This window comes from Anoplopoma fimbria, chromosome 14, assembly GCF_027596085.1.
Source record: "Anoplopoma fimbria isolate UVic2021 breed Golden Eagle Sablefish chromosome 14, Afim_UVic_2022, whole genome shotgun sequence".
NCBI lineage: Eukaryota > Metazoa > Chordata > Actinopteri > Perciformes > Anoplopomatidae > Anoplopoma > Anoplopoma fimbria.
The window spans coordinates 12,831,513-12,852,867 of record NC_072462.1 but is presented as its reverse complement, the minus strand read 5'-3'; positions in this window follow the sequence as shown (position 1 = coordinate 12,852,867).

Genomic DNA, 21,355 nt, shown 5'->3' with positions numbered 1-21,355 from the left:
ACGCCGGGAGCACACAAACAAACAGACGCGTACGAGCGTAGGACGTGTTTGTGAATCGCGCAGCGTGCGTGCTAGAGAACTCGTTGAAACTAAGTAAGACGTTGCCATCCTGGAAGTGTTCAGCAGTCGTGATGGTGATGCTTGTCTCTCTTCCCGGGAGCAGTAGGTGTTTAGAGGCATGTTGTCTTAGTAACGGCATATTTCCCGTCTCCCTCAAGGCGATCTGCTAGCTTCTCACCTCTTTGCACATTCTAACAAACACTCATTGTTATTTCATGGCGTGTCGGTGAGGAGCACATGGCCCGACTCCCCTGCCATTCACAGCTAATTCACAGTTTTTTTTCTGGTTGTCAACATGCTTTAAAAACTCTGCAACTCTCAAATTAACTTTTCATTCACAAAATGAAGCCCTGATTTTAAAATAGCTGTGGTACAAAAAGGTAAGACTTTCACAATGAAAGAAATGATCACAAGGGAACAAAAAAACAGCAGACATTTGATAGTTTACTTACGAGCTGTACATCCAAAAGTAAGGCAACCAATGTACAAAATGACCATCAATATGAAATGAACCTCATATAAGGACTGTCTAATATATTGACAAACTCTTTAGACAATCAGATAGACTTGATTGATTTCGTTCAACTGATTTGTGTTTTATTGATATAGTCGTGCCGCGCTAGTTAAGGTGAGACATTATTGGATTTGATTGCTCATCATTCGTACTTCTCCTAGACAGATTGATTAATTTATTGATTGGTCACTATAAGAACACAACCGTTGTTCAATAACATCTCCTCCAGCATGTGTTTTTGCCTGCTTATATAATGGCCAATGCTATTGATCTAAATTATTAATAAAGCACACACCTTACACATGTGCATTTTAACAGTGGTGAGAGATAAAGAAGGCCGAGGGGGGGGGGGCTAGGACAGTGACAGAACACTTTGGCATGGGAAATAAAATTTGGCATTGAAAAAGGAAACATTGGCACTGAAAAAAGTTCCACTGGGAGAAAAATCACAGGAATTAAAAATTATTTAATTTTGATATATGTGCATTTTGATGTGTTTTTCAATGACAATCTTCAGATTTTTTTCTTTATGTCACAAGACACATCAGAAATTACTTTCACTGTTCTTGTTGCGTAGATTGGAGGGTGAAGAAATGGAGAACAAAGAATAGCAGACGCACACAGGTCAGGCACATTCATTATTTCACTCCTGATCTCAATGAGTCAGAGAAGGAGAAATGAGGACTGCTTACTTTCATCGGTGTGATACTTTAATCCACCTTTTCCTCCTGCATGTATTTACAGTGCAGTCTAACGTGTGTGGGGAGTGACTGCTTGGCTAGTAATTAAACCCTAGTTTGTCTTAACACTCGCCTCAGAGCCAAGGGAAACACCAATGTGTCAGTATTAACATACAGGTGCAAAAACCTGTTCTGCCCTCAGAGCCACAGGCTTGGCTGATATATCCATGTCAACACATATATCTGAAACTGCAGGCTAACCAACAGGGGCTGAGGTGTATTTGAATGTGCATTAAGAAAGCTTTTAAAGTAAGCTGACTGGGAGCTGACCTTAAATCAAAAGACATACACTCCAACACCAGATGCAGAGGCGAGTAAATCAAATGCCACTATTTTTTCTAGGTAAATATGACTATACTGGCCATTCACTATAAAATGTGTTTACTTTACATTGCTCGACCATTTTCAAAAGAATCTCTTCTCTTTCCTACCTTTTAGGCTGCCGCTGGTTTGTATTTTTAAACAATAAAAATCACTTTTTTATTGCTTGAGACCATAAGTTAAACCTTTAGTCTTTTGTAAAAGTTCCAATAACCATTTTCCCTAGGGATGTTCTAAACAGCAGCTTAACTAATCCAGAATCAATGTTTACTTGTCGTTTTTCTTTATATTCTTTTCCTCTGAGGACTCGACATCTGGATGCAATGGTTATTGGCATTTGACAATCAGCAATTTTTCATACCAAAATAGCAAAGATTGGTTGCAGGTTATCCATTGGGAAGGGTGTGCTTCTTTTCTCTGTTTTATATTATTGTAAACTCAATATTTTGGTATTTGGACTTTTGCACTCTCTAAGAACAAGACATTTGAAGACTTCCCTTGTGAGGAAATTGTGATGTGACCTTTTTCTGACATTTTATGAACCAAATAATTGGTAAATGAATAATGAAAATAATCTGTAATGACAGACCTAGAAAATAAACAGATGGATTTTCATTGTGTATTGAACACAATAGGAACAAGTGGCTGCCTAGAAAGTAGGAAATTAATCTTAAAAAACGTATAATATGCTTTGGCGGAAATGTGTTGTTTACAGGCTAAAATAAATTTGCAATACCATGAGTCTGGTCCTTGAAATAAAGTTTCTTCAAATTAAATTATTCAACGCAATGGATGTGTTCAAAGATTTTTAAGTTTTTTGCCTAGCATCAACTTTCCTTTTAGATGTATTAAACTTTTGGTAGGAGCTTGTATCAGATACGCCCAAATTGAATCACAGAGAGCAAAGCTGGAACCCAAGCCTCACCCATCAGGTGAGAATTTGGGGAGAAAGAAAGCTGATAAGCTTTGAAATTCTGCCCTTTTGGAGGTTATGTTTCAGGTAGTTATGAGGTTAAGAGGAGAACAGATGAGGGAGGAGTGGGGTGAGAGGAGAGAAGATTGAATTTAAGAAGTAAAGCGTGCAATGTTAGATTGAGATGAGGAAGAACTTTTTCTCCCTTAATGACAAAGACAGACATGACGGAGAAAGAGGAGACAACCAAGAATATCCTCCTCAGTCAGTTAAGTTGGTATCCACCCCCAGACACCTCTTCTTCACACCCTCTCTAACCCTACACATGCAAAAAACTCATGGGCGCCTTCCTTGAAATATGAGCTTTCAAGCATAAACTGTGTGTGTGTGTTGGTGTCTGTCTACTTGCATTATCACCCCTCTTCTGCCCTGTGGCTTCCTGTTGACGAGCAAGGCAAGAAAAGCAACAAAAAAAATGAAAAAAATGAAGTGCGAAGCAGAATGCGAGAGACACGCTGGATGAACTGTTAACTTCCTCAACCCTCCCCCATTCGTCTCACCCACACTCCTGCACTCTGCTCTTTGTCCCAGCTCCCTCCACTATCTTTTTCTCTGCTCCCCCCCCTCTCTGCCTCCCCTCTATTCAGCCTCTTTCCTCTCAGTCACTGCCGGTGACCTCGGCACCGGTATATAAAAGCCAACCGTACACGTCAGAAGAAGGTCACTTGCACACAGGGGGGTCAAGGAGAGGTTGCGTTCGTGCCCCGGGCCGCTGCTTCGTGTCCCAAAGGACTGTGGGCCATGTGACGAGGAGGTGGTGGTAGTGGTGGTGGTGGGGGTTCCCCACTTGACCTCAGGGGGGGGTTTGGATGTTCAGCTAACAAATCTACAGCTGTATGCTTCCAAGAGTTTTATAGTGCCACTATGGTGAATATGGATCTACAAGATGATTCATGCAACTGTTTGTTTGTGCACTTTACGCCATAAATGGTACACAGGGAAGAATAATAAAGCTTCAGATTCACATTTTGAGCAGAAGTGTTCACTGTTTATTGTGATTATAAGCATTTATAGCCAAAATAAAAAGAGTCTTTTTTCCCACAGGGAGTGGATATTTCTTCATATTATAACACAGCTTGTCATGACTGCTTTATATTTTGCGTATAAAAATCATCCTCACTTATCCTTAATTTTCTGGAAAATTCTCTTTGTCTTTTTTCTTCCTCTTGTCTCTGGTGTGTGTGTGAGAGTGTGTAAGTGTGTGAGTGTGCGGGTGTGTGTGCGTCCATTGATTGTCTGCCTCCTACAAACTGATCTGTCTTTCTCAGAGCAGTGTGACAGGTCCCTCTGTGTCTCACAATAGACAGACAACCCCCTCTCCCACACACACACACACACACTCACACACGCACACACACAGAGTCACACTTACCATACAGCCAGATGGGCTTGTGTCCCCCATCGCCAGACAAATTAAGTTTGGGCTCCCAGATTAATATTCAGGCAAAGCACTGGCTCTATATAATTGAATCATGGTGCCATGAGTGTACAACAGGGGCTACTTTAGATGCAGCCACCATGTGCACACGCGCACAGACACACACATCGACACTAGGCTGCCAGCTGCGCTCGGTATCCTGTCTGCTGGTTGGGGGCAGGTTATGAATACAGAATCATAGTGCTCTGTGCACCACACATTGTTTTATGATGGATTTTACCTTTAGGTCTGTCTTCCACCTTTATTCCCCCTCTACTTTCTGAAAAAAAAGAGTAAAAAACATAATTTCTTAAATTGAAAACCAAAAAAATAAACTCTAAATAAAAGTTTCTGCGGCTCATTACAACTTGACAAATAAATTAGCCAGGCAGATGTGTGTGTATATTTGTATAAGTCGGCTGATAAGTTAAAAGAAATTGTTGTGCAGAAATGAAAAATAATAATAAAAAAATTGCTCATATCTGATTTTTTTGAACTCTCATATATCGATGTCAGTGTCTGTCTCAAAAAACCCAATACTAGTCGAGCTTTTATCCTCCAGCCGGTCACTGCTCCTTCAGTCCCCTGGCATCACTGCTGGCATACACAATTTAGCAGCAGACACCAGAATTATCTTATAGTCAATAATCTTGGCATTGTTATGTGTGAAAAGGCTCCACAGAGAAGGGAGGACCGAGAGACACAGAAGACACCTTCTGTGGTGTTTATTCTTGTTGTGTTGTGGCTTAAAAACGTTCAGCTAACTCAGCCCTGATTGCTGCACTTCGTCTTTATTAGACAAGGCACCAGCTGGCTCGGGGAACTCCAGTTAGAGCCTTGCAGGTTCAGTTAATGTCCCTGCATGCATCCTGGCACCTTATGTAAAAAAAAAAAAAAAAAACATCCAAACTAAAAAGTTCTCTTGAATCTGTGATGTGTTCACATATGCTGTGTATAGCGAGCCTATGCTATAGGTAAGAAGGATCAAATATTGAAGTTTCCTTTTGATAATGATTTCTTTTTGATCATGTATGCTTTTTGTAAGAAAGTTTCGTATTGTTTTTCTTTTTGTCTCACAAAAGTGATTTGTAGTAACAGTCTTAGTGCTGCAAACAACCTCAAAAGCTAAATTTAATTCATTACCTCCAGGACTTTACTTGAAAGAATACAGTTTTTGGTTTTTTTAATCGGTAGAAACAATAGTGTGGAGACTCAACAATGATTCTGTTGCTCACTTTCTTCAAAGCCTTTGTTGCTTTTAATATTTAACTGGGAGGGTAAGTTTGGACCCTCAGTGAAAAGCAATTTGGTCACATACGGAACAAGCTGGTGCTTCAGCGAATTTCTATTGGATTTTCAAAAACAGCATTTATCTGTCATCCTATCAATCTGTCACCCATGATTTAAAGGAAATACTCTCAGAAAAGGGGCTTTCTAAAAAGAAAAAAGGCCTTTTAATCTAAACTATACACTCTTGATTGAAAATCCCACAAAAAATTATACTTTTATTATATAATTAGTGTTTATTTTGAATTCAAATGCACTATTTAGTTTTTATTTCAACAAAAGGTGACTGACTTCTGGAGATACAAATATTGATCCTATTAATAGAACAGAGTGCTAGCCTGCTCAGCTAGCTGCTAGCCTGCCGACTCATCTTTTACCCTCTCTCTCTCTCTCACACACACACACACACACACACACACACACACACACACACACACCTGTTGTCACACACACACTCTCCTCTGCTTCCTGTTGTCTTATAGGCTGTCGCCCTCACAAGTTATGGTGCAGAGAGGAGGAGGTGACATGAACACACCCGCACACACATGCACGCACACACACACACACACACACACACACACACACTCACCACTTCATTTCTCACCAGGCTTTTTTTGTCGCTCCCACACCACCACCACCACCTCCTCCTTCTCCTCCTCCTCCTCCTCCTCCTCCCCTCTTGTCTCTCACACTCTCAGTCACACTCAGGGTTCAGTTGTGGGTTGGCTGGCACAGACGCCACATATTGTGTTTCATGTTGACTATTCGTCTGATGAGTTTTTTTTCAACAATGTTGGCATATTTCGTGAGGGTTTAACACGGTGTAAGAGGCAAACACTGTTTTACTTGTTAATACTCTTCATGTTCAGATAGTATAAATGCCAAGTCTTGTCCCTTTCACAAACAAAAACACATGGAACGGAAAAAAAACTCACGTCGATGAAGTGGTAAAGATTTCCCATCTGCACCACGTAATTTCATGGCTCCTCTTGACATCTCTTGTGCCAAAATGAGCAGGGAGGATAGAAGAGACGAGTGAAGGTACCAATCAGTGTCTCCAGTTCTCCCACTATTCAAAGCTAGTCTCCGCAAAGACAGTAAGACGTGCTAACCGAAGCTTTGAAAACAGCTTTACTTAGCAGAGGCACTCCCACATACAGCTCTCTAAAATGACAGCAATGCTTCCCTCTGCCAGTTTGATAGCAATTCTTCAACCACCAGACACGACTACACACACATCAGTGGGTGATTAAGGCCGGTGAGGCTGACTCTGCTCCATGGTGGTGAGTATCTGTCATCCACAGCTGCTTGTATGCTAGACACATCACTTTCAGGTTATTAAATCCCCACAGTCATCTTATCTGAAGGCAGCAGGACAGGTAAGTGCACTCCACTGGCAACCGTTTACTTGAGGGATGTGCCGCACATTTTCAAAGAGCCGTCCCAATTATACACACCACTTCCTGTGTGGGTGTCTTGGTTAAATCTTGCATAATCAGAACCAGACTTTCTCGGCACTAAATTGGTTGTGTTAGGTCTGCACAACATACAGTGTACAGAAATTAGAAGGGGCAACATGATTTTCTAGGAAGCCAAAGGAGAATGTGTGTGTCCCAATACCCTCAACTGCAATTTTAAGCTCATGAACTGTATCAACAGAGGTGTCTTTTTTTTGGGGGGGGCTATTGGGGGGCAGCGTGAACAAGTTGTGAGGACACATTGACATATCATAACCTTTTAAGAACTGGTCAGCAAACAGATGCTCATGAGCACATCGAGCAGTTATGAAGAAACATTTGTTTTGTGTTTCTTGCCACTTGGTGTATGCAAGTCATATATTCTCTCTCTTTTATCACAGTTTTTGGTCTCTACCAACTCCTGAGAAAAATATCTATGTTCACCCAGCTAGTAACTGTGTCTGTCTGCCTCATGTGTTGAGCAGAAAGTGTTTTTTTTTTTTTTTTTTTGTATTTTCACTGACGCTATTAGAGCTGTGAGTGAACCAAAACATTCAAGAGTGCGGGCTGGACAGCTAACATGACAAGTTTTCATTGATGTTTTAATATTGTGCTGCCGTCATGAGTCACGTCACCATTGGAATCCACTTTAATCAACATCAACATGTATTTATACTGGCCACAGACGCTGTTGGCCTAAGCTGCGTTCAAAGACACACGCTGAAAAAGAACAAAACTAACTCAACATCAACATCCCCCCAAAAAGAGCAGACTATGCTAGTTGCTCCATTTTCATCATAGATGCCACGCACCCAAATACACAAACGATCACAACAACAGAGCCACTTATGACATGCTTCATAATAGCACACCTTTATTAACTCATATTACAACATAACTAGCCAGAAGAACCGAGACTTTCGTAATGCAGCACTCTGGTCAACCCCAGACTCAACCTCTCCCCAAGGCACAGAGCTTTGTCACTGTAATCTTCTGTCCTCTCCCTGGCCAGATGAGGGTATTAGCGGCATGAATAATTAGGCCAGATGTCCTGTTCTGGGCCAGCAATGCACAGCTACTTCCCCACAGTTCAATGCAGACATACACAGAGGGATTCCTCATGAGAGGCAAAGTGCAGGACGGTCAAAGGCAAAGCGAAGAGAGGTGCAGATGTGATGTTGTCATGGCCACACGGACCACAAAATGGTAAAATATCATCAAAGAGAAGACCTAGATATCACTGCAAGTCCCTGCAGTCATGTTTTTCAATGTCTGAACCACTTAGCGAATGAGAGAGAGACGGGAAGAGGGGGAAAGAGTGACACACACCACATCTTTCCAACACTAATGCAGCAGGGACAGCGGCAGTTCTGTTGAAAAGCACATGAAGCCCCAAGGCAGCTTTCTGGTCTTTGGTAATCTTTCTTCGGATCTCATCCCTTAATGCTCACTCACACCCAAACACCCATCTGAAATGTTCCCAAAAAAATGACTGGATGACTGGATGGCGGCCTGGATAACTGACTGGCCGGCTAATTGACGAGGTGAGTGAAATCAATGTTGTGAACTGGATGTGCTTTTCAGCTCCACTAACGGTACACTGGTTCAGTAAGAGTTCAGCATGCCACAGTAAATGGTGGGGGATTTTGTGTGTGGCTCAGCTGGTAGGAAAAGAGGCAACACAACCCCAGACGAACAAAAAATTAAATTCCAGACCTGTTTGCGCATTATTAATCCGCATACAGTTATGAAGGTGAACCAGCTGGAGAGTCAGCTACACACAGTCATTCAGTGTCGATGAGGAGTTTGCTTTAATGTAGGTGTAAGAACAAGTCTGTTTTTTTATTCACCTCCACACCAAATGCAGAGCCTTATAGTGGTAACAAGGCCACTAGTCTCACACAGCAACACACACACACACACACACACACACACACACACACACACACACACACACACACACACACACACACACACACACACACTTGCACAACCTTGCTGCAATTGGCCTCCCCTCACGTTTCAGGGTTGCAGTGGGATTTTCTTTCCCCCTATACACAACCTACACACACACACACACACACTTCCACCAACATCTACACTTTGACACACACATCACAGTTCAGGCGAGCTTCCGCCTCTTACGTCCAGGGCACCTCTGAGATGGGCGCAACATTGAAATCAGTCCCCAGGAAAATTGGATTCCTTCCACTGTTTAAATTCCACGGACTTTGAGGCATGCAGTTGCTTAGCAACAGCAGAGCCGTATCGCGCTCTTAGTGTCTGCATATTCCAGCTTTGACTTAGACCCAAGTTAAGGATCTGAAATAATTCTAGTTTATGTAAATACACTTTAGCGGAATCAGACAAGCAAATAAACAACTTCAAATTAAACAATTTCCTGTTATGGTTTGTCATGTTTTTTATTTATACTACACTTGGATACAATTTTCACAAAATAGTTTGAATTGTAGATGGAAAGGAAGGTTATAAACATTCCCATCTCAGAATACTGAGCTTTAAAAAGGCATACTCAAAACATCTGTCAAGTGTAATCAATTTTTTTTAAACACTGAAATCTGTTCAACTTAGTACATTTATAAACTCATAATTAATCAATGTTTTGGTGCTGTGCTTTTGCTTTAATGAGCATGTATTTCCCTCCACAACTATACACCAGAGCACAGTAAGCTGATGAAAGTGTGTTTGTGCTCTGATGGAAGTGTGTGCATATTTTGATTTCATGTCTGATGGGACTTTAAAGCTTAAAGAAACTGTGTGCGTGTGTGTGTGTCTGGGTGTGTGTGCTTTTTCTGTCTACTGCTCTAATCACTATAATAATTTCTGCCGAACATCACAGTACCCAAGGTTGTGTTTGTGCATGAGAGACTAGTATACGTAAGTGGAGGCTAAGAACGACGGGACTGGGAGTCTCACTTTTATTAAAATTTTCTTTCTTGCTTGGCGTTCTCTGCACGTCCCCATATCCATCCAACTGTATTTTGTCTTTCCTTCATCTCTCCATCATGGTAGCAGGAATCAAAGAAGCTCTGTTTGGTGTGTGTGTGTGTTGCCAAATATTTGATAAGGCTTCACGTTGCCCAGATAGACCCTGGACCCGTGGACAAATTCCTCGGCTAAGAAAGGGGATTTCATTACATGAACAGGATTTGCTGTGTGTGTGTGTAGAGTGAAGGACTGGATCAAGCCAAGAGTGGTCCAGTAAATTCAGTGCATGCTCAATAATCTCACCATGTCTGCGTCGACTGTTCACATTTTTATGCTCTGTGTTTAAGACGTCATCAGCTCCAGAGGTTTGTTCACATCTAGCATCATTATGTGCTCTTATCACAGTATTTCTGTCTTCATTATAAATAGATTTAATCTATACAGGCTTTTTCTGTTCCCCATCTACAATTTTCTCTTTCCTTCTTTCTTTCTTTTCCCTCTCCACTGGGTTATAGATTGTTGTAATTATAAAAGCAGTCCCAAGCTTATTCTGCTTGCATCTCTATGGCCAAGCCTTTAGTGTTGCATGGCTTTCAATCTTTGAAAGCGGAACTTCCAACCCCACACATGATGCTAAGCAAGTATAATATTAAGGATGTGTTGATGCCACTAGAAAAGACAAGTCATCAACAAAGTTATCACAAATTATCCTGAGGGGAACATGAACATCCATACCAAATTGAATGGTAATCCATCCAATAATTGTAGAGACATTTCACAAAAAAGGAGGAAAAATCTTGTTCACTGGGATACATCATCTGGAGACCATGAATGCATGTACAAAATGTTCTGTCAATGCATCTGGAAGACTATGAGATTCTATTTTTGTATAAGTGAACACTATGACCTGCAAACTTCTCTTTATATATATATATATATATATATATATATATATATATATATATATATATATATATATATTTAGTTTAAGGTTAGCAGTCAAGAAGCAAATTTTGGGGTGATAGCTGGAATTGTGTCATATGTATACAAGCATGGTTTATGGTACTATATGGTCGTTGCATCATTCATCAAATCCTCCTGTATTTGCCTCTCAGACTTAACAAGGAGCAACCTGCAACAAGATCAGCAACCACGGTTGCATATATAAGAATTGCCATCAGTTCAGCAAGAAAATAACATTTTCAAAAATGAACCCAATCTCTGAACACAGATTATGTGGACACAAATGATGTTAAGGTTACAGTCCTCCATAACAAACAGCACAAAACAATTGGACACATAATTTGTGAAGTGAAAAATGAAGCTATTGATTTATGCCAGTAAAGCAACTTTTCTTGAAGGAGAGCTCTGACAGGGCTCTCTGCTTGTTTGCATTCTTACTGGGAGTCAGACCAGAAGATCAATATCAATTTCATATCTGTGAGCTGAGTTCAGAAAACAGGTCTGAGACATGTTTAGCCTAGCTTAGCTCAGAGAGTGGAAGCAGTCCAAAGTTCTTTCCAAAGCTCAGTTTAATCTCTGTGGTTTTCCATACTAAACAAAAAGCTTTTAAATCAAATACAGGGAGTTATTTATTTGAATGTTGATATGAGAACTATTCCTAAATGGAGCTTTACGATATGAAGTTTCTATAAAACATACTCAGAGATTCAATCCTAGATATCCCTCTACACATCCTTCTTCTAGGATAGAGATCTTCCAGTACTTTAGTTGATGTAAAATACTATTTGATTGCGTTAAAGTCTTTGCCTTTTACAGTATTATAAATGTCTACTTTCCTGTAATGTGAGAGTTTGCAGTAAGTAACAGTGGCAGAAAGCTGGAATAAGAAACATTTTCTCAGGCTCTTTGCACACGGAGACCAACACATCATCACGCGCATGAAGCTTGTCAGCACACTTCTCTCCGTCTGTGATTGTGCTCAATAACCCCTGTTGCCTACATGAATGATGGCAGGTACTGGATGAAAGCCAGCATCTGCTTCACTTCAGCTAGAAGTCTCTCTCCAACGTTTCATTTAGTGCCATTCAATATCAGGCATCACTACAACAAACCAAAGAGTTTTGTGTAATAGAGAGAGAAAATGGTTTAAGATGAAAGAACAGCCAGTTGCTCACGCGTGATTAGCTCCATCAAGTGTGAACAAGGCAATCTAAAGTGAGGCATTTGTCAATATGGTGCTCAAACGCAGACAAAGAAAGAGTGTGGGGCCAATTTTTATGAAAGCTTTTGAAAGCAGCTTCAGATTCAGACACACTTATCTTGAACAATGATCAAAAAAAGGACAATGATTTTCAAATTTGAACTAAATCTATCTATCAATGCGAAATTTGCAGTAAAGCACTTGTTGACTTGTAATTCGATGCTACTGTCGAGTTATAAAGAAGCTCAACGTTGAAAAAGATTCTCAGGAATGAAAATCAGGTGATTCTCCAATGATGTAAGATGTGAAACTTTGGGTGAACATATCTATTTATTTAGCTGATAATGTAGCTTAATATCCACCACTATATTATTAACTAATGTCCGTGTAGCACAGTGCATACAGCACAACTAATCAAACTGTCTTTTTCTTTCTCTGGTATCTCATTTTAACAAACAGTCTCTGCCTGGTGGTGATTCTTTACCCTGGTTATCTTGATCTTCTTTCTGCCTGTGGGTCTCTATCGGCCTCAGTGTGTTTGTTTGGAGAGTACAGCTCGCCCAGTACGACATGGAAGTACGTCAGCGTTTGTTGGCTCGTGCTTAGAAAAAGGCAACAGGAAGAGACCACTCAGAGAGAAAGGAGACAGGAGGGGAGGTGAAGGAGAGAAGGGTGAAGGAGGAGGGAGGGAGACTGAGAGGTGAAACACAGTACAGAACATCGATAACTTATTACATCTTAAAAATGTAATGTTTTGCGTCTATTGAACACTCCTTAAGGCTATTGTTGAACGGATTCGTTGCGCTGAACTTTTTTTTAAAACCCAAACAGTGGATGTGTGTGACTTAATGCCTTAAAGGGTTTGTTCAACCAAATTGCAGAAAAAACACTTTAAGAGTAGTGCTGTAGGCATTATTCCCCTGAGATACTCCAAGTCCAAGGAGAAGAGAGTCTTCATCTTTGAGGTCATGTCTCTATCAAAAATGAAACACGATATAGGCCTTCTTTCATGCTGACTAACTTTCTGAAAGGCACCCTTTTAACTGGCATGAAGAAACTCGCCAGCCTAGCAACATTAAAGCACAAACAACCCATAATGCCACACTATAACACAACCCCTTTTCAAATGTGATTTAAAGAAAAGTATTTCATTTTGGGACAATATGGCATTTATCAAAAGTATGAAGCCATTGCAGATAGTTTGGGTTTTAGAAATCTGTTTCTGTCACCGTCCTAAAAGGATGGAGCTGAATAGAGTTTCAATGTTGCCCTCAAATCATTGAAACATTTAAATATATATATATATAGATATATATTTTAAATCAACCACTTTTTTCAAAAATCGTGTTCTGAACTTTTTTTTATTCAAATCAAAACTGTTCACAGCGAAGTCTGATGATTATCTGAAGTATCAAGGACACAGTCTCTGGAGATTTATTTATTTTTTTATTTTATAAATGTAAGGTGTTAAATGGGAGACTTAAAAGAAAATCCATTCAACTCTACCTCATCTAGTTGGAGGCATTAAGCTTGAAACAAAAAGTTTCTTCATGCCCTGAAACTTGGGGGGCAAGTCTGAATTGTCGGTATAATGATGACTAAGTCAGTAGCACAGGAGTCAGTGAGACTTGATCTTTACCAAGCTCTTGGTCGATTGTTAACGATGAATAGACAGCAGTTTCTGTGCTACTTGTGTTTTTTCTTCTGGCATTGAGCGAAGAGATAATTAGAGTAAAAGCAGAAGTTATAGCCGTCTCTGCATTAATCCCAGGATGTTCATTCTTTCTCCTTCTCTTCTCTCTCTCTCTCTCTCTCTCTCTCTCTCTCCTGCCTGGATCAGCACTCCTGCTTTGATCTTGCTCTTCTCATAACAAGGCCCCAGGGTCTACTGTACAAGACAGTAGAAAAAGTCCAAACTACAGAGTGTGTGTGTCTGTGCACGCCCCGCACGCACATATGTGAATGAGTATACATACTTAAAAGTACGTCTTGAATATTGTCAGACACTTGGCAATTTCCCCTCAGGGATTAATTCTTCAAGGTTTTTTTGTTTTTTTTGTTCTTAAACACTTACTCCACTTTTATTAGTCGAGGATATCGCAGTCTATTAGTGAAGCTTAGATGAATTCCTAAACAGTCATTGCAGATAACTTTGTCATTACGTTCCCTAACATTAACTGTAGAAAAGTATCCATAATAAAAAAGGGTCGGTCTGCTTTTTTGCTATATTTCCCTCCTTTGTTGACAAAATCTGAACATTTTATTACTATGCACAGACGATTCCCTGTTAAATAAATAACATTTCCGGATCTGAGAGACTGTTAAAGTAAGCTGTGGAGTGTGTTTTTATGAATAATAAAGAGATGCATAGAAAAGTGTAAAGTTGCAGAAGGACAATATGTTCTCCAGCAAATAGATATAGTGCTATTCCTGGTCAGATTTTGTCTCTTTCTTTTTGCCAGTGTAAATAACAGCATATACCCCATCTTGTTTGTATCTCTCTCTCTGGTCAGACAGGATGTTTTGAGGAGTAAGACAGCAGGGTCACGGTCTGATCCAGAAAGGATGATAAAGATCAACCATTTCCTTTGCATCACATGTTTGTGTGTTTGTTCCTGTGTGTGCATCCTCCTCCATCATAACGCAAAAGTTTATTTTTCTTGCAAAAGGCTTATTACTAATCTATGAAACATTAATAATTGATCTATTAACTATAGAAGAAACAATAAGCTACAACCCCATAAACCTCTTATAATGAATGCCTCATTGGAAAAGTGGCACTGTGATGTCTAAATGTGATTTCTCAATTTACAAAACAAGTAAATATGCCACATCCAGTTCATGCTCTCATCACATTATGTAATATGTGATGTAGGAAAGCAGTACAAAGATTTACAAACTAGCACACTGAACAGGCCTTTCTTTGCCAAAGCCCGTGAGTAGTCATGCGTTGCACTGCAAACTAATGATTATTTTCTTAGCATTAATCTGCTGATTATTTTCTAGATTAACTGATTATCTTGTGGCCTAAACAAATATCAGGACATTGGGAGGAAAATACCCGTCACAACTTCCTTAAATCCGAGATGTTATCTTTAATCTCTCTTGTTTTGTCTGAACTACATTCCATAACCCAAAGATATCCAGTTTACTCTCACATAAGACTTTGAAGAAGAATTGAGGAGTTGAGAGGATTATATTAGGGACTGTTAGATATTTTGCTTGGAAAAATTACCTTAACAATGAACCGCTTTTCAAAGTAGTTGCAGATTGATTTTCTTTAAGGCGACTAATCAATGAATTGACTGTTTCATATTTAAATTAAGATCAATGTAACCACATGTGCATTTAAGGGTGCTTTCACAAGTCAATATTTAATCCGCTTCAATTAAACGAAGAGCGAATCTTAGTGCCGTTCGATTGCTGTGAGAGCATAATTAGACCCAATTGTAGGAAGTGAAGCAAAACGCAAGGGATTAAGGGCTGCCTGCGTGAGTATTTGTTGAGATGGACACAGGTTAACATGAGTGGGAGAGAACATAGAGAATATGCTAAATAAAGCCCACAAAGTCTGCTTTAATTTGAGCACTGTGAAACCGAACCAGACTAAATAGAAAACTAACCAAAAGTATAATTTTCTCTCTGATTCAGACCATTAAAACGGCTTAAGAAATCACCCTCAGGGCCAGTAAACACACCACACAAACAAGGGCAAACAGACATAAATGTGATTTTTGGAGTGAAGGTGGGAGGCTGGACATTAAGGGCCAGTTTTGGGTTAAAGGAGGGGGGGAGGGAGTTTTTTAGGGTCCCAGCCAAAGTGTCTCCTGCAGGAGGTGGTGTGACGGCAAGGAGGGATTCCCGCTCCTCTGAAGTCTGGCAGTCGGTATCTGGTTACTCCTGTAGGTCTGCCATGATTACCCTCCACTCACATTCCACAGCCCTCATTTACTCCAATCCACACAGGAATCTTACAAAGTCTGCACTACACACAGAACCAATACACACACACATAAACACAGGGACCAACAAACCCAACAGATCTCCAGTCAAAAGTTAAACCGACTTTCAACTCAAAACATTCATCTCAAAATGCCACACTCGTCGCCTCCCCACTTCTTTAAATGTCCTCTTTCCTCACTGTAACACAAACTCTTTATCAATCCAAAAATGCAACACAACATGAGAGTTTGGACAACGACTTCGACTGTGGCTGAGGTTTGTGTTTGCTGCTGTGGTGCTAACCTGGTTGTAAAATGCCAGAAATGCTGTAATCCACATGGAGGTGTTTGTCACATCACACCAAACTGTGAGGGGAGCAGCGGTGATGTGGTGGTTTAGCCCTCGACCTCGTCTCCTACCCTCCTGCTGGAAGGAATGCCGTTACAGTCGGCCGACTAGACGCCCAATCAGCTGCTCGCACGGACGCATGTTGCAAACCTCTTCAGGGCGTTATGTACTTTCCCCAAAAGCATCCGATTTATGACATCAGTGTTTGCGCAAATATCTGTGTTCTTGTGCGTGTGTGAATAAGAGCACGGTGTTTCCGTTGCATCATCATGTGCATACCCGTGCCTACAGTCTCATATTTGGGTCTTGTCTCCACACGCTGCTTCCTTTCTTTGAAAATGAATTTCCCATTGCTTTATTAAAATCAGCTTTTTGACAGTGAAACTGACATCAACATTGTTCCATTGTGTTTCTTTGGCCTCTGGGAGGATGGCCCAATGGGACAGAGCACAGTACAATTCATAATCAAGAGGAAGACAAGGAAATGGCTCTTCTTGTGTAATGTAATTGAAAAAGAAAGGCGAAAGGATATTGTAGTCATCTCGAGCTTGTCTCATGCCGATATTGCACCTATCAATCATATTTCATAGTGTGTGTCCTGTGTGTTCACTGACATTTCTCTTGATTTATCATAGTAATAATGCGCACATACCGCGTGTCCAAATATACAGAAAGAGAAGGGGGCATCGTAGAGGGAAATGAATGTGACTTAATGTGATGTGATGCGTGCAGAGAGGCTGTTGAGGGGAAAATATATATAGAATTAGGTGTCTAAGGAAGAACATGGAAATCCAAACAGCATCTTTTTATCAAAATGCATCTAACGACAAATTCCTGCCAGATTTGAGCCTGAAAACTTACGAAGGAAAAGTGTTTGATATTTTGGTGGAATACTCGTTAACAATATATTCACTGAAACTCTTTTTAATCCATTAAAGAATAAGCCAGCGTCTGATAAAACTTAGATTTATTTAAATAAATCCGCAATTATTAAACTGGATGGGGTTGTTTACATAATTGGTTGATTTATTACTTTTGCAGCTCTACAGACTTCAAAGTCAATACTGTGTTAATGCTGCATCTGCCTCAATTAACAATGTAATGTGGATATTATATAAGGCCTCATCCTCTGGGTGATATATCTGATAAACATTTAACATTTCATGAAGAGAGAAAGAGAATGTCTTGTTTCTTTTCAGCAGAGACGTTTATAAAGCCGGTGGTGCCACAATCAGTGCAGAGATTATCCACAATACTGTCCACACCAAAACAACTCATTTTAGGATGTCATTGTTTGCAATTCTATCACATGTATGTTGATTTTTGATGGGTGTACATGCTGCTTAATAAAAGTGTGGAATCCTCTTTTGATTTATTCATTGATTGATTTATTGTTTAAGCCATTTTTCAAGCAGCACTCTCTGGAACAAGTTCATCAGTGTGTAGATTATCTGCTTTCTTTTTTGCTTTCAATTCTTATCGGCGTATTTGACTATTTTCTGACATTTCATAGACCAAACAATTCATCAAAAGAAATTATCAGCAGATTAGTCGATGATGAAAGCAATCTTTAGTTGCAGCTCTGTCGGAAACTGTTGAAAATGACGGCAACAATGTCAGTGCTAAACTCAATGTTTTTTTTCTTAAGCAAGCTACAGCAATAAAAGCACAGTGATCAGGTCACACAGTGGTGAAGAAAGAACATCACCACTTCTTTCTCAACCCAGTAATGCATGAAATTCTTCCGTAAAGAGGTTCGGATCAATCAATATCACCACCGACATCCTCATGTCTACACTATTGTACTGAGGTGATTTCTGTAATTTCCATAATTTGACGGCAAACTCCAGAAGGTATTCTCTTATAAATGAGGAATGTCATTTTGGCTCAAATAACTAAGAAGATGGTACTGTGCAGCAAAACAAAGTTTAGGCTTCAAAAACATATCAAAGATGCTGCATCCGTGTTTTTCTACACTGTATGTGCAAACATGTGTGGTGGCACAAGATCAGTTGGCATGGAGATGAATAAGAGAATAAAAAAAAACCTCACAAACTCTAATTACATCTGCAAACAGTGTACAGAGAAGCAGTCTTGTGCGTGACTGTTCCAAGCAACGGATCAATATTGGCTCAAGATGCATCGCATGGAAAATGCAGAGAATTTTTTTTCTAACGACGATCAGCGAGCCACGTTCTTGCCTCTGTCAGCTAATTCTGATCATAGATTATATTTGTCAGGATCTTTTTAATTAGCGGCAATGCAGGTTTCACTAACAACTTTTAAATAAGAGGGATTTTTATTTGTAACACGGATCAAAGCTTTACATACCTACTTTGTGCACAAATGTTTCAGCCACTTAGTGTTTGCTTTTTTCTAGGAATCATTGAGGTTAGAAAAAAAAAAACATGACTGCAGGCTGTGTGGGGGTTAAATAAGCATAAGAATGCCAGAAGTGACTGTCCCCTTCTTCAAACCCCCAACAGACACATCCAGCCAGTTAAAACGGCTAGACGGTCCCCACCCCACCACCTCCTAAACCGCCCATCCTGGGCCCCAGCCCCCCTCACGCTGCGAGCATGCAGATAGACAGACTGTCTTATCCCCCCCCTCCCCAGAGGAAGAGGGGGATGGGGGGGTCTGGCTTTGTGTCTACCGGCACGGACGAGGACTCTGTGTTGCCTACATGCATGCATGCATGCACGTGTGCAAGAATACATGGGCATACATCCACATGAGCACACACACAAACAGGCCAGCGAATAATATATGAAACACGGCACGCAAACGCAAAGACAAAGCGTAGAGTCCTTTGATCTATATATACTGCATGTATAGGATGCCTCGAACAATAATGCGGTTTAAGATGACTCACATTCCAGACAAGTTTGCGGCACATTATTTAAACAATCAAAGAGGATGTTTACATCAGATTTGATGTCAGATGACATTGTAATTAGGAAAAAAATAATTCCTTAAGTGAAAAGGTCAGGGCACATTTACACACAAAGAGCAGGCCGAAGCATCCCCCACTAACCCTGTGAGGCCCCACCTAAAGACCACAACCCTGTTCATCCTCCCAACCCCCCAGGTTGCATGCACACAAACACATACACACATATACATATGTATATAAATATACATACATAAAAACACACTAGCTCAGTGGCTAACCTACTATGGACTGCATGGGTGTATGAACCACAGACAAACCGCATGTTGGTTCGATTCTTACCACAGACTGTATATAAGAGTCTTACTAATGACGGTCCAGCATGCAGCGGCTGATAGTACTTCATTATGTCGTGGAATGAGATAGTGGAACAAATGTGGTATTTTTGTCAACATGATAGTTGAAAAGCATAGGTTCAAAAATACTCAGATCTATTTTAATAAAATAGTCACTTGTCCATATGTCTGTTTTGGAGTAGAACTTCACTTTGGAAGCTACTTGGTTTGACGATGCTGAAGTCTCGTAGCTTTTTCTGAACTTAAAAATGAAACTCCTAAAATCTATGTATAGGAGGAATGATTACAGCAACCAATAACTCTTTAAGTTTAGAATACATGGTCATGAGTGGAGCTGAAAACATTTCTTTATTCCACTGAAAATTAATCTGCAACCATTTAATCATAATTAATTGTTTTAGGTCATATTTAAGCAAAACGTTTCTTTTTTTTTCTTCTCGAACTAGCTTCTCACATGTTAATATTTGTTGGTTTTCTTTGTCATTTCTGAATATATTTGGATTTTGGACTTTTTGTTGGTCAAAACTAGCTTTTTTTGAAAATCACTATTTTCTGACATTCAATAGACCAAACAAACAGTTAACTACAGCCCTGAGTATTGTATTAAGAAATACTTGGATCAATCCAAACCCTTTTTAGAGTGACAAACACTGTAGCTAGATATATCAACAAGAATAGGCGAATTATGTCACAAGCATCAACAAGGCCATCTGCACTGTCTACAAATAAACCACACACAGCCAACAGGGGACTGAAGACAGACTGCAGACAAACAAGACGACAATAAACAAAACAAATTCCACAACACCGACAGCCACACAGTAAGTCTTAAACACACACATTTAAGCACAAGTAAAGCCAGCAGCAAGCAAAGACACACACAGACAGGGAGGGTGCATTTGACTCACCTGACACGCGCTCCAGTCTGTCATGTCCCTCTGCACTGAAGCCTACAATTAGTTTGGAGTGAGGCCTGACACTATTTAACAGTTACTTTTTCAGAGACATGTCCTTTAATAGTTTAACAAGGTTGTGACCACATCTGATTGTTTGATAGTTTACTTTATAGGAAAGATGCAAACTTTACCTGGCTGCTTCATTTCGGCAGAGTGTAGTACTCGTTCTCACCACACACGATGAATAACATGTGCGAGCCGTTACAATCAAGAGGGGCGCTGTTCTACAGAAATGAAGGAAGCTCGGTTGAAGGTATAGCCACAACAACAAAATAATAAGAACATTGTTATATATCTTTAGGAAAATCACAGCGATAGGTAGTTTGGATAATAAAGGAGTCTTAAAAATATAATAAAACTAAATACTACTTCATTTTAGGGGGGCACAAGCAAGACTTAAGCTAGGATTTAAAAAATAAAAATAAAAATGTGTTATTATTTCACATTTCTTTAACTTTTCATATTACATTTTTTTCATTTAACTGTTAAATTATACTTTATGTACATGGCTGTAAAAACAGTGATTCCGTGTCTTCTCCAAACAGCCAGAAAAAAGCTAGAACAAATACAAATTACCTAGATATAGTCAACTTTAAACACTCAAAGTGTTTTTCTTGGAAGCTGCTCACTAGAACAGCTTTCACGTGTTGTACACATGTTCGTGCTGCTGGCTAGAGTTGCTGGTGCAATCTGTAATAGTTTTAATGGAATTATTGGTGGACAGAATCAGGGTCAGCCTGTCTGAGGGAAGTCGTGGGTATTACGCCATTCCTCTCTCTCTCTCACACACACACACATTCACAAAGCTTCGAGCTGCTTTAGTTGTATTAGCAGGGTTAGGGATTATTGTTGTGAGGCCATACAGGCAGACTTGAGTTTAAAGTGCATGATGTCAAGGAACAGGGTCCTCCCCCCGGTGGGATATATTCTAGTGTTTTCTGAATAATTGATCTTCTTTTGTCGTTAAACTTGTCTTTC